Below are 14,382 nucleotides of genomic sequence, written 5' to 3' on the forward strand. Positions count from 1 at the left end.
AGATATTGTAGTTTTTAACCTCTCTCTTTTTTTTTTTTAGCTTCCCATCAATTGTCCATTTTGTTTTTACCTTTAGGAACATTTTTCCATGAATCACCCCTGAATTTATTTTTTCTAGCCTGCCTTTATTATTTTTACAAATAACTAAATATGACCAACATATCCTACACACCTTCCACCTTCTATTTTCCCCACCATAACCACCCTGTGAGGCGAGATGGGCTGAGAGAGAGTGACTGGCTCAAAGTCACTCAGTCTGCTTTCATGACTAAAGCGAGACTAGAACTCATGGTCTTCTGGTTTCTACGTCAGTACCTTAACCACTACACCAAACTGGCTCTTTAGGCATTTAAAGGGAAGATTGATACAACTCAGACCTAATCATTTTCAAGTGAAAATGGTTCATATAGGTTACTAAAAATAGGACCACTTTGCACCATTTTACTCATTCCATCCTTTTACATGTTCCACCCTATATTCATTCTGACTACTTGATAATAAATATGAATTGAACTGAATGGCTTCCACAATTCAATTTTACATTCATTCAACTTCTAGTGTGAATTGTAATGATAATGGAAGTTGGAAAGATTTACAGGAGGATGCCAGTAAGTGGTATGATTACTTAATTCAGCCTCCCTATCCTATTCCATGCTGCCTTTCCCAATTATCTTTTTATCTCCAGTCTCCAGAGTCAAGATCAGAGAGAGGTTGCACTTGAAAATCAGTACAGAAGGATCAAGCAGATAAATACCAATTTTGTCCATCTCATACAATGCCACATTACTGCCATTACCGGAGATACTGCCATTAAGGTAAAGGTAAAGGTTCCCCTTCCACATATGTGCTAATCGTTCCCGACTCTAGGGGGCAGTGCTCATCTCCGTTTCAAAGCCAAAGAGCCAACGCTGTCCAAAGACGTCTCCGTAGTCATGTGGCCGGCATGACTAAACGCCAAAGGCACACGGAACGCTGTTAGCTTCCCACCAAAGGTGGTCCCTATTTTTCTACTTGCATTTTTTACGTGCTTTCGAATTGCTAGGTTGGAAGAAGCTGGGATATGTAACGGGAGCTCACCTCGTTACGCGGCACTAGGGATTTGAACCGCTGAACTGCTGACCTTTTGATCGACAAGCTCAGCGTCTTAGCCACTGAGCCACCACGCCGCATATACTGCCATTACTGGAATGCAATTCAAGAAAATCTAACTCATTCTGGTATTCTCGTTCTCCCAGCTCAAGAACACCTGAATGATCTCATATATGTTGGCATCTCACAGATGGTTCCTTACAGCCATATATTGATTTTATTTATTTATATCCCATGTTTATTATTTTTATAAATAATTCAAGGCAGCAAACATAGCTAATATTCCTTCTTCCTCCTATTTGCTCCACAACAACAACTCTGTGAGGTGAGTTGGGCTGAAGAAAATGACCGGCCCAAAGGCATCCAGCTGGCTTTCATGCCTAAGGTCAGACTAGAACTAATGGTATCCTGGTTTCTAATCTGGTGCCTTAATAACTAGACCAAACTGGCTGTTATATATGCTTTTTTTTTTTTTTTGCTATAAATCTTTGGTCATGCTCAGTAACTTAGCCATATTTATTGAAGTCAAGCTGGCTAATGACCAAAACATCCATATTCAAAAAAATTATTCCATGAGATTCTTTCTCATATTTGCCCTAGTTGTAAGGAATATACAGTATTTCAAGATAGTGCATTTTCCTCCCTCATGCCTGGCTACATCCTGAAGCAATGGCAGAATTGCTGGCAACAGAAAGCCAGTTTGGTGGGTAAAGAAAATGGGGGACTGTGAATTCTAGTACTGCCTTAGCCGACTGGGTGACCTTAGGCCAATCACTCTCTCAGAGCCCAACTCACTCCACAGGGTTGCTGAAGTGGGAAAAATAGGAGGGGGAAGGAAGATTAGGTATATTTTCTGCCTTACAATAATGGAAGGATACAAATAAACAAATAGCTGCCTTTGTCTGCTGCCATTCTTTTTCTCTGACCCGCTATGCTTCTTGGGGAAGAAATAGGGCAGTATCCAACCTTGGCAACTTTAAGCCTGGTGGACTTCAACTCCCAAAATTCTGGGAATTGAAGTCCTCCAGGTTTAAAGTTACCAAGGTTGGAGACCCCTGGTATAGACGATAAAAAAGATGGCTTGAGGGAAAGAGAGTGGTTACCTAGGGGATGAGAAGAAAAACATAGATCACACCTGGGAGCTATAGAATGTAAGCACAATCTGAGAGGATACTTCTCCAATTTCTTTATTCACATGGGTGTATAGGAGAGGGGAGGGTGCGAGCAGATTCAGATTTGCAAAATTACGTTACTTATAGCCAGCCTAGATAACAGTAGTCTTTAATCTTCCATGGACTTTATTTCTTGGTCTAGTTTGTAGCTGATGAGCTGCTAATATATGAGAATCTACTTATATACAAGTAGTCCTTGACTTGCGACCACAACTGATTTCTGTTGCTAAGCAAAACAGTTGTTAAATGTGTCTGTGTGTATGAGTTAATGTTTAAAAACAAAACTGTTTAGAAAAGAAAATTATTTTTCAATAGGAAATTAAAATAATGGCAAGGAAGAGGAAGAGAAAAAGAGGAGGGGGGGAATCTTACACACTCCTGCTTCCAACAGAGAGTTGGGAATTCAGACTCTGCATTTGCTTCAGGAAATGTTGGAGTTTTGCTGCTGGTAAGAGCACATGGGCAGCTTGTTGAGAACCCGAGATAAGAGAGTTGGCACTGATTGTGTCTCTCAGGACTGAGCAATGCAAAGCATCCAATGTTCTGGATGAAACCCAAAGTCTACTTCGGTTCTTTGATTTTGTGGGAGGCTTTGCTTTTAGGACTTGGAGTTTTCCTCAAATTTATCTGTTGCACAGCTCTTCATCTGTCTCATCGGATTTTGCTCCCTTGTGAGCTAGGGTAAAGCAACGAATTCCTTCCCTGCAGATGTCTTCCTTTAACTCAGCATTCAGAAAAAGACAGCTCTCCTCTTTTTCCTTTTTGGGGTAGGAGAGCTTCACTAGCAGTCCATTAATTATTCACCTCCAGTAGCAGTATAAATGATCCCTTCCATTTTGTTTTCCTTGCACCTCCCCGGGTAGCCTCCTTCCTAAATAGGCTCATGTGACAACAAAATGGTCTCCTTGTGAATATCTTCTAACAAGCCCACAGACTGCCTTTCACAGAGAAGGACCTGAACTCCCAGAGATTGTGGGATCCTTCCGGTTTACTTTGCAGTGGAAGTGAAAATTATGAGCAAAAGTGAAAAAACCTGTGTGTGTGTGTGTGTGAGGGGGGGGGGAAGATAACATGTGCTTGCAAATGCCTGCACCTCCTTGGCAGTTTTGAATTTATTTATATTGCAACAGCCCAGGGAATCCTAACTTCTCATTCCTTCACTTGATGCCTGCTGTGGCCAAGTAGCAACTGGGAGAATAACACTCTCTTTTCCCTGCAGGAGCCACCGTGAGTGTGAGGATTTTTTTTTTTAAGTAACTTTTTCCTTCCCTCTCACGTAGGGCTACCATGCAAAACTCCAGACAACTGCTAACTGCACCCAATATGTACTTTTTGAATCCTTTTTTTTTTGCCCGTAGATTTTCAGGAGAGGAGAGGCTAGGATAGGAGTAAGTTTTGTGACCTTGCTGAGTGTGCTAGGAAAACTAGGCCCCTCTGCTCGTAATATTAAAGCTGCTCCCACAGCCCTTTTCCCCCTCTTGAACAAGTGAATCCAGATGTCTTTCCACTTCACTGCAAAGCAGTTCGTTTTGCAAAATTGCTGAAGCTCTGCTGAGCAGAATGTTGGACCCTGTTCCCATTAAAGGGAATTCTTGCACCACCCTGCCTCTTACTCCTTCAAGTAGATTTCACAGGGAACTTTTTATCACCAAGCCAGATCTTAAGCCTTTTAGCCAGTTTCTAGCATTTTTCATGATCCCTATAACAAAGGGCCCAACTTGATTTTCCATATCAGCTTAAACAACATGAATTCACCTCTTCTCATTCCCTGCCCCAGCTTCTATATTATAGACTCAAGCTTCTTAGCCACCTTATTGATGAGAGGGGCGGTATATAAATTTAATAAATACATACTTTCTCTTTTCCCCATCCCCATAGATACAGGGAAAGGTGTCTGGCTGCAAAACTGCAGCCTTGACAGTTAGAACAATTAACCAGTGGAACAACTTGCCTCCAGAAGTTGTGAATGCTCCAACATTGAACGTTTTTAAGAAAAGATTGGACAACCATTTGTCTGAAATGGTGTAGGGTTTCCTGCCTGAGCAGGAGGTTGGATTAGAAGACCTCCAAGTCCCTTCCAACTCTGTTATTCTGTTCTGTTAGATGTTGTCCTGTCATCACAATTTTCAATGGGATTTTATTATGCAAGAAAAGACACCCAGACAGACAAGCTATTTTCTCCTGGTATCAACAGCTCAGATTTTTGGCAAATTTTCTAGCCAATTGTACGTGACATGTACATAACAATTCCTGGGAAATAGCAGTTTATTCTTCCTTTCTGGGTCTGGGGTGGGGTCATAGGGCAGGGCGCTGACCATATGACCATTTTTTCACTCCTCCTATTAGCTGGTGGGAGGAAACAGTGATTGGTTGTGGTATTTCCTACCTTAAGAGGGAGTTAATATAGACATGGTACTATACTGATAGAAGAGAATATTTAACAGAATAAAAGAGTTGGAAGGGAGGGACCTTGGTGGTTTTCTAATCCAATCCTCTGTTCAAGCAGGAATTTGTAGTTCAGGGTTGAACTGTGGGATTCTTGGTACTCTCTGAGTCAAGTGGTTTTCTTGCGGACATTTCATTACCAAATTCAGTAACATTCCATCATGTTGGAATTCAAATTTTTTACTACCGGTTCTGTGGGCGTGGCTTGGTGGGCGTGGCTTGGTGGTCATGTGACTGGGTGGGCGTGGCTGGGTGGTCATGTGACAGTGTGAGGGGTAGCTTGCTAGGCCGCGAGTGTCGCGGCCCATGTGGGATGGAGCCGTGGAGGCGAAGCAAGCCAGGCAAGCTGGAGGCTGGGGACCAAACTCAGAGAGCACCAAGGACCCTACATAATATTATGTGGAAATGCTGTCAATTTGCTGACATGCCCAGATTCTGGGCACTAACCCGGGAGAAAGAGATTATCTTTCTCGCGGGTTAGTGAAAGAGCAATAAATCACTTAGGGATGGGGGCGGGGGGGGGGGAAGTAGCTCCTGTTCCTTTTTTTTTTTTTTTTGCCCCCAAATGTTTTTGCCTACCAATGACTTTTTTGCACCAATGAATTATATCTACTTAGTTTGGCTGTCTTCCATGTTCTTCCTACCCAGTGAGTTAGGTTTAAGGTTATCCATCAATGGTTGAAAGTTACTTCTGTGAATTTATGTATCCGCGCCATAACCAGAACAAGGCGGTCACATCGGTTGATTATATCTATGGTGGCCAAAATCGTATTGAACATGAGATTTAAACAGTGACGGTGGGCCAAAAATGAACAAGAGTCCAAAAGGTGAAGGACTCTTCCCGAAGGAAAAAGCCTCAATCCAATATCAACACTGTTGGTTGCTACTTGCTTTGTATATATAATTGTGCATATATAACTGTATATATAATTTTTTTCAACCCAGAATTACTCATTTCAGAATTTGGGGGTATGTCAACTTTTCTTTTCTTTTTTTAAAGTCCAACCAAACTTGTGCAGGATATTATGCAACCATTCTTACTGAGATGGCATGGGTATCTGTGCCAAAAAGGGCGAATAACGTTGGCATGATTTTTAACTGTTCAGTCATTCTAAACTTACCATTTACAAGATCTGAGGCATTTGTGGGGGGAAAAGGAGGAAAAGAGGGAGGGGGGAAGAAAATGCACAGCATGGAAAAGAAATTAATGGCCCTCAATAAATTTGGGGACAGTTGGCAGCTCCGCTTTGCGTATTATAATAAAAATGGTTTATTGGCCTAACATTGTTCAATTCAAAATCCCAGTGAAAAGTCAGGCTCTGCGGTGCAGGCTGGCAGCCTAAAAGAGGAGGAGGGGAGGGTCAGTGACTGACCCCAGTCAGCCCTAAAGCCCACCTGGGTTTCTGCCTCAAGGGCTCAAGGCTTCCCATGCTAAAGTAAATATCTTTCCTCCACTTAGCTATATTTATTCTGTACGGTACTTTCCTATGCAGCAGCTCCTCTAATATCCCCAGAGTCCTGGAGCCCATTTATTTCCCAGTCACTGCCTGTGTGCTTTCATGAAGTGGAGCTAATGTACCCCAGAAGGCTTAGAGATACCGTCAGCTGCAGCAGAAGAAAAATTTCAGGGCCATTTGTTGTCAGGCCAAGAAAATAAACAGCCTCAGGATTTCACAAATGGGAGAGAAAAGGCTGGAGCAAAAGTTGAGGGGGAGAGGAAATTGTGTCAGAAGGGGACAAATGGATATCTTGGCAGAAGGCAATTCTTACATACAGCGGGAGAGGTATGTGCATTGGACAAGGAGAGCCAAGGTTTTTTTGTAATGGACAAGCCCAGACCAAATGATTTGCTGCCTTCTCATCTTATTGCTGGTTTAATAACTGGAAGAACGGCTGGTGGTGGATTCAGTCTCATAACTGAACTTTCTCTAACTCCCCCACCGACTAAATGATTTGGCCTGTCTTTAACCTGCATTGTGAAGCACTTTAGAGTTGCAATGTCTGCCTGAATCAATAGGAACCTGTCCAGGCGTCCAGACGAGTGGGAGAGGCTACAGCTATTGGGTGGTGGAAATTCAGACAACCACCAGATGGCAGCAAAATAACACAGGATGCCTAACTCTTTGCTGCCATCTACTGGTTGTTTGGATTTTTGCAGCCTGGGTATGGTATGCCAAGAAGAGATCCTCTTAAAAATGCCCCTGCTTTCAAAGATCTGCTGGTCAGGCAAGGAAGCAGAGCACAGCCAAGCTAAAAATGGCATACCCTACTGTGGGGAGTGCCTTTAGTCTCCCACTCCCTATTTTCAGGAGAGGATTTAACGTCTCCCTCCTCAGTTAGGTTGTTTGAATTTGATAATCATAATTGTAGTGGTTTTTATATTTTTTGCACAATGACTATTTAGTGCAACATTGAAATGAGGCGAGTATGTGTAGGTGTGGGGGTGTGTGCATGTGTGCAAAACCTGCATTCAAACCGAAATATAGGTAGTCTTCAACTTATGACCACTATTGAGCTGAAAATTTCTGTTGTTAAGCAAGACATGTATTGTGATTTGCCCTACTTTACGACCTTTCTTGCCACAGCTGTTAAGTGAATCATGGCGGTTGTTATGTTAGTAACACAGTTGTGAAGTGAGTCTGGCTTCCCCATTGGCTTTGCGTTTCAGAAGGTCACAAAAGGTGATCGCATGACCCCAGGACACACTGCAACCATCATAATTGCGAGTCAGTTGACAATATCTGAATTTTGATCACGTGACCATGGGGATGCTGCAATGGTCACATGTGTGAAAAATGGTCATGTCTCTTTTTTCAGTGCTGTTGTAATTTCGAATGGTCACTAAACGAACTGTTTAGTGGAGGACTACCTGTATTATAGTTTTATAGTATTATAGTTCAGCCAGCTCAGCAGTGTCACGTAATTTTAAAAGATAGAAGTAATAAAAATATTTGATAGCTGGAGAAAATATCTGAAAGGTTAAATTTCTGAACAAAAATGCTATATCAACTGTTGAGAATACAGTCAAGTCAATTTATAGTAGAAACTGACACGGAATGCCTGATCAAAAGATTGCAATTGCTTTTTAAAGTTGCTTATAGCTTAAAACCTAAATTCCCTCTGACTTTGGTTTATCTAAATTTATTTTTAAAGATGTTTCTAATAGAAGTTAATCCATGGCAAAAAAGAAGAGTTCCTTTTAAGCATAACCTGCCTTGTCAAAACTGCCTGCCTCACATGTAACCCAAAAGCATTCTTAGGAAATTTAATAGTGCAACTCAGTTCTGAATTTGCATTTTGATCAAGGGGTGTTTTGTGATTACCATATTTTTGGAGTATAAGATGCACTTTTTCCCCCCTAAAAGAGGGTGGAAATATTGGTACATTTTATACACCAAATACAGCTATTTTTGGCCTCACAAAGCCCCGCCCCACTGATCCCATTTTTGCGAAAAATGGGCCCGTTTTTCACACATACACACACACACAAAAAGGCCTGCAGAGTGCTCCTGGTGGCTGGGGAGGGCAAAAAGACAGTTTTTGTGAAAAACAGGCCCATTTTTCATCCGTTTTTTGCAAAAACGGGGACGTTTTTGCCCTCCCCCAGCTCCCAGGAGCACTCAGCAGGCCTCTGTTTTTTGCAAAAAAATGGGCCCATTTTTATGAAAAACGGGGTGTGCAGAGGGTTTGGGAGGCCTGCAGAGTGCTCCTGGGGGCTGGGGAGGGCAAACACCTTTTTTTTCTTACTTACTCTTCAAAATCTTGGTGCGTTTTGTACACTGGTGCATTTTATAATCCAAAAAATACGGTAGTTAAAACCACCGTATTGTGAGCGTGCCCATAACATGTTCTAAAAATTCCAAGTTGGGAAAGGCTTAAACTGACAGTCCACAAACAAACTGGATTGTTGGATGTGTCTCCCACATAATGTATGTCAACACACATGATCTCATGGATCTCCTTCCATTTTTAAGGTGATGATTTATCAGAAGGTAGCAGCAAACAGGAAAATGTGTTACTCTATCCCATTCATAATATTGTGTATGTTGGACCTGGGAAATCAGGCAGTCACAAACCAATTGACCCAATGTAGAAGAGACACTAGTAGGCCATTGCACTGTTGCATACTGGTCACAACTGACTGGCAGGAAAATTGAGGCAGGTGAGTGGAGTGCAGCAACCTACAGCTAAATCACCAAAAAGCTTGCAGGTTGCAGGCAGGTGGGAATGAATGATCGTAATAAGTATCTCAGCTTGAACACCTAGAAAATGCTGATAGACAAAATTGGAGGGGGGAGTGGGTGGGAAGGAACTAGCAACACATTACAGATCGTTGAATATATAGGACACTGAAAGAGCTTGAATCACACCAGAGGTTTTCCTTCCTGTTCATGTCTGCTTTCCAAAATCAGGCTCTGGACCATTTAAAGCTCTTTTGGATGGTTGCAGCAGAATTTGCCTAGATGGAAGTGCTTTTCTGGAGGCTAAAAAAATATAAAGAATAGTTGCTGGAATTGGGTATGCCTAGTTCAGGGGTGTCAAACTCGCGTTGTCATGGCAGTATCACGTGACGTAACACGACTTCTCCTCCCTTTGTTAAACTGGGCATGGCCAGTGTGTGACACATCTGGCTCGTGGACTGGGAGTTTTAGTGAAAAGAAGGACTCGGGTAACATGATAGCAGTGTTCCAATATCTCAGGGTTTGCCACAAAGAAGAGGGGGTCAACTTATTTTCCAAAGCACCAAAAGGCAGGACAAGAAGCAATAGATGGAAACTAATTAAGGAGAGAAGCAGCCTAGAAATAAGAAGAATTTTCCTGAAAGGACAATTAATCAATAGAACAAGTTAGTGTTGTGGTCCGCCAACAGCCTGCGGATCTGGCAGCAAAGTCAGACAGTGAGGAGGCTAGGGAGGACAATGGGCCAGTCCTGGAATCAGGGGAAGGCCTGGACGAGGGCTCTGTGTCAGAGGCAGAGATGGGGCCAGGGCCATCTGGGAGAGATGCGTGGACTCTGGAGCCTCCAGAGGTGGACAGCAGAGAGGCAGAGGAACAGGAGGAGCCTGTTCCTAGTGCATGCATGCAAAGAGCTGCCAGAAGGCAAGAGCAGCTGAAGCAAAAAGGACGACTCGGGAGTAAGGCCAGAAGATGATTGGCCACTCCCATAAAGCTTAAAAGAGCAGCATTGAGCCGTTGGGTTCTTTGTAGAAAAGCAACGTTGATTCCCATGCTTCTTGTCAGTGACTCTTGAACTTTGTGGGGTTTTTGGCAAGAAAAGCCTTTGGCAGGTTGCCAAAGACCTCAAAGGTTGGTGATAAGGCCATAGGACTGGTTATGAAGAATTTGTTTTGGACTAAGCTGAGAATGAATTAATTCTCAGCTGTTTTAATAAAATAAGTTTGTTCAGGACTGAATTGTGTTTGGTAATCACTACGTGGGCCTCAGTCACAACACTTACCTCCAGAAGTGGTGAATGCTCCAACATTGGAAACTTTAGGAAGAAATTGGACAACCATTTGTCTGAAATGGTGTAGGGCTTCCTGCCTGAGCATGGAAAGATATTAGATCATCCAGGGTCTAATTAAACTTCATACGCAATAAAGTTTTACACAAGCCATTTGTCTGGAATGGTATAGGGTCTCCTGTTTGAGCCGGGGGTTGTACTTGAAGACCTCCAAGGTCTCTTCCAACTCTGTTATTCTGTTATCCTTATTCTTTAAGACCTATCGGTGGATCCAGATGATGGTTTTCCAAGTGCCTGCTGAAATTGTGACAGGACAGTTCAGCCTTGATTCCTGAGGTGCCTTTGAGATCTTAGGGATAAGAATATGGCTGGGAGGCAAAAGGCAGCAGAGAGAATTACTCTCTCCTTCTTGATCTTGCACTTCATATGCAATACTAAGATGCCTGCATTTCAGCAAGTGTTTCAAAAATTAAACAGTAATGACTATAAAATAAAGAACGGTAAGGTTTCAATAACGAGGCCTTCCTTCTCCTCTCTTCACTAATTATAATCTGTTTGCAATCTGTCTTTTGGGGAGGATGAGCATTACAATGTTAAGCATGTATATAAAGGCATCTAATTTTTATTTTTTTTAAATATAAATGAGAAATCTTGGAAATAGCTAGGATTAAATTTCATTGATGTATTGGTTATATGAAATTGGAGAATTCTTAAAGCTGTGCAAGGCTTCCAAACTAGTTCAAGAAAAAGCATGTCAGGCACACCTTAGCAACAGTCTGCAGCTCTTTAAAACAGCCAGATACTTTCTCAAGTTGTGTAGCAGCTGTGTGATCCCAAATTCATCAATCTGCTATAAAAAGGTCAGGGAGGTACTAGCTTTGTGGTTCTATAGACTCCAAGCCATCTTTCTTGAAATGAACCTGAAGCTTTGCACAGCCTGAATCATCATCATCATCATCATCATCATCATCATCATCATCATCATCTGAAATCACCTTCATTCTAAAGTAGGGGTGTCAAACTCAAGGCCCGGGGGCCAGATCCGGCCCATGGGTTGCTTCGATCTGGCCATCGGGGCCACCCTGGAAACATTGAAGGATTGGCCCGTGCTGCCTCTGCCAGAGAAAACGGAGCTCGGGAGGGCCGCGGGTGGCTCTCCTGAGCTCCGTTTTTGCTGGCAGAGAGTTGTAGGAGGCTGTTGCAGCTGAAAACAGAGCTCAGGAGCCCATTTTCACTGGCAAAGCGCTTGGGCCACCAGAGGCGCCCCCAACACGAATGATGTGGAGCTGGCCATACCCACCCTGGCCACGCCCCCTCCAGCCCCCCCCCCGAGGTCAAACACAAACTTTATGTGGCCCTCAATGAAATTAAGTTTGACACCCCTGTTCTAAAGGGACAGAAGTGTGAGTGAAATGTTGTAAAGTCACGTGCTAATTAAGACATGGTCGTAGTATGAAATTGAGAGACATTTCCTTGTCTAAAACAATTCTTGAGCTTTACTTTGTTGAATATTGAGGATATCTCCCTCCAATAGATTAAAATCTTGGAAAGCAATAGTCCTGAAGAAGCCTTGAAAGAAACCAATGTTAAGAAATGATATCCAGGGCTCCGGAGGTTTACAGTGTTTTGCATGGGTACATTTGTTAAGACAAATGAGAAATAGAGGAAATATTTAACCATGGAAAGATATTTTATCATCCAGGGTGAAATATAGCCAACATTAAAACTTCATACTACCCAATAAAGTTTTACACAAGACATTTGTCTGGAATGATATAAGGTCTCCTGTTTGAGCTGGGGGTTGGACTAGAAGACCTCCAAGGTCCCATCCAGCAGTGGATTTCACATTATGTTACTACCAGTTCGCCCCGCATGTGCATGCTCGCTTCATGCACGCACCCGGTTCGTAAGCATGCCTACCTTCCGCGCATGCACCCAGTCTCAAAAATGTGCCTAAATAGGATGGCATAGAGCAGGGTCAGGTGGGCGGTCCCACCTGCAATTCCCGCTACCGGCTCAGGTGAACCAGTCCGAACTGGCTGAATACCACCCCTGGTCCCATCTAATTCTGTTATTCTGTAAAGCAGGTAGATTTTTGACTTTGTCTCCCTCTTTCAATGTTAAAATACCATTTTCTCACATTTGCTGTAAGCCTTTGCATGTTTCTTACCTTTTGTCTGTGCAGATGGAATACAATGGAAACATTGTCTTAAGTAACTTATGCACCATGGTCCTCTATATCTTTACTTAGTAGTAAGTAACATTTTAGAGAAGCCCTTGGAGAAGTCCACAGAGGGAAAATCTGTCGGCACTGATTAATGGCTCCCAGTTCCGAAGCATATATCTCTCAATACCAAGTGCTGAGGACAAACATCAGGAAAAAGTGGCTCTCTTTAAATTTCCTAATTGTGATCTCCCTGGCCATGGTGAAAATAATAATAATACTGGATTAAATTTATCTTGTCCTGCTCCAGCAGCTTCCACCCCCCCCCATTATTATTGTCTTCTGAACTGATAGTGAAAATAACTCCTCTGTGTATTTCCTGTCTGAATAAAGCTTTCGCCTGGTTCTAACTAGTCTCAAAATAAGGTATGAAGGACTTCTGCTTTTAGTTTCATAGGCACAATAAGGTAATTTGATATTTCTGAAACTATCCACTCTGAAGAGTAGAGATTTTAGTTGGAGATAAAACTTTTGATCCGTCTCCTAAAGCTGCCTTTACAGAAATATACTGTATATGTATATGAGAAACATTTAAATAGCTATAACAAGATACAACTGTTCAATAAAATGAAAACCCTTTCACTTTTAAAGTATTGGTCTATCTCTCCCCATTTCTTCATCCTTGCCATATTTGATTGATTAATTAAGTGCCATCAAGTCCTTTTGGTGTATCTACCAAAATGTACTTCTTGGTTACTACCAAGAATTTTGGACTGTATTTTTTGGACTATAAGACGCTCTGAACTATAAGACGCACCTAGCTTTTGGGAAGAAAAACAAGAAAAAAAATCTCCCTCTGCCTCCTAGCAATTTGCCTCCTTGCAACAAACAGCAAACAGCAAACAGCCTGGTCAGCTTCAGCACAGCCTGATCTAGCATGAGCAGCTGATTGGCGGTTGGATCTGCTTCATGGAATTCCACTTATCAGCTGTTCTAGGATGCGGGGATTGCCATCACCCATCGCTGATGTCACCTATCTCCGCCTCCGTGTGCCCTATGTTTGGCCTGTTCCAGGCAGCAGGAATAGGCATCGGGGCAATTCCCGCCACCTGGAACTGGCCGAAAATGGGGTGCATGGAGACAGTGATAGGCGGCAGCAGTGATGGCAGCAATGGGTGATGGCGATCCCCACAGCCTGGAAAAGCTGATAGGTGGTATTCCGGGAGGCAGATCCAACTGCCATCAGATGCTCGTGCTAAATCAGGCTGTGCTGAAGCTGACCAGGCTTTTTGCTGTTTGCTGCAAGGAGGCAAATTGCTGGGAGGCAGAGGCCGAAGGGTGGGGGCCGGCGGGTGGGCGGGGCTTTGGCAACATTTGCTGTATAAGACGCACAGACATTTCCACACACTTTTTTTGGGGGGGAGTGGGTCTTATACAACGAAAAGTACGGTAGGTAGATTTTCTTCATGACAATCTATTCCTATTGCAATCTTTCAAAATGCAAATTCTTCTGCTATAAACTTATGTAAATATACATACACACACACACATACACGTGCACAAACACACACATATATATATTGTAGATGTATATATTTTATACATCTACAACATTTATATATTTTTAAAAAATCAATAGTGGACTTTTTATTGGAGAAAGATGAGCTGCTGTGAGATCTAGTGGGAATGCAATACTCAATTTATTGTAGGGAATTTACATTATAATTCTTTTAGATCTTTCTTGCAAGCTTATCAGAGTACTGTTCTGCCCTGTTGGAAAATAAATTAGTAATTTACAGCTTTTACAGAACAGCTTAAAGGGATCTATCCTGGCAACACATACTTTTATTTTGAGAAGCTTAATATCTTGATTGCAAGAGATAATACTGCCTTCTATTCTGCTTTGGCTGGTGCCTACAATTTTTTCAGGAACAGGTTAGAAAGTTACAGTGGAAGACAAGCAACACACACAGAGAAAAAAGACACCTGGTGATTATAACAATTTTATTTCTTTGGTTTCATAGCTAAGAAAAAATATCTGTTTTTTT

The sequence above is a fragment of the Pantherophis guttatus genome, chromosome 1, assembly GCF_059756535.1.
Source record: "Pantherophis guttatus breed Tessera chromosome 1, ASM5975653v1, whole genome shotgun sequence".
Lineage (NCBI taxonomy): Eukaryota > Metazoa > Chordata > Lepidosauria > Squamata > Colubridae > Pantherophis > Pantherophis guttatus.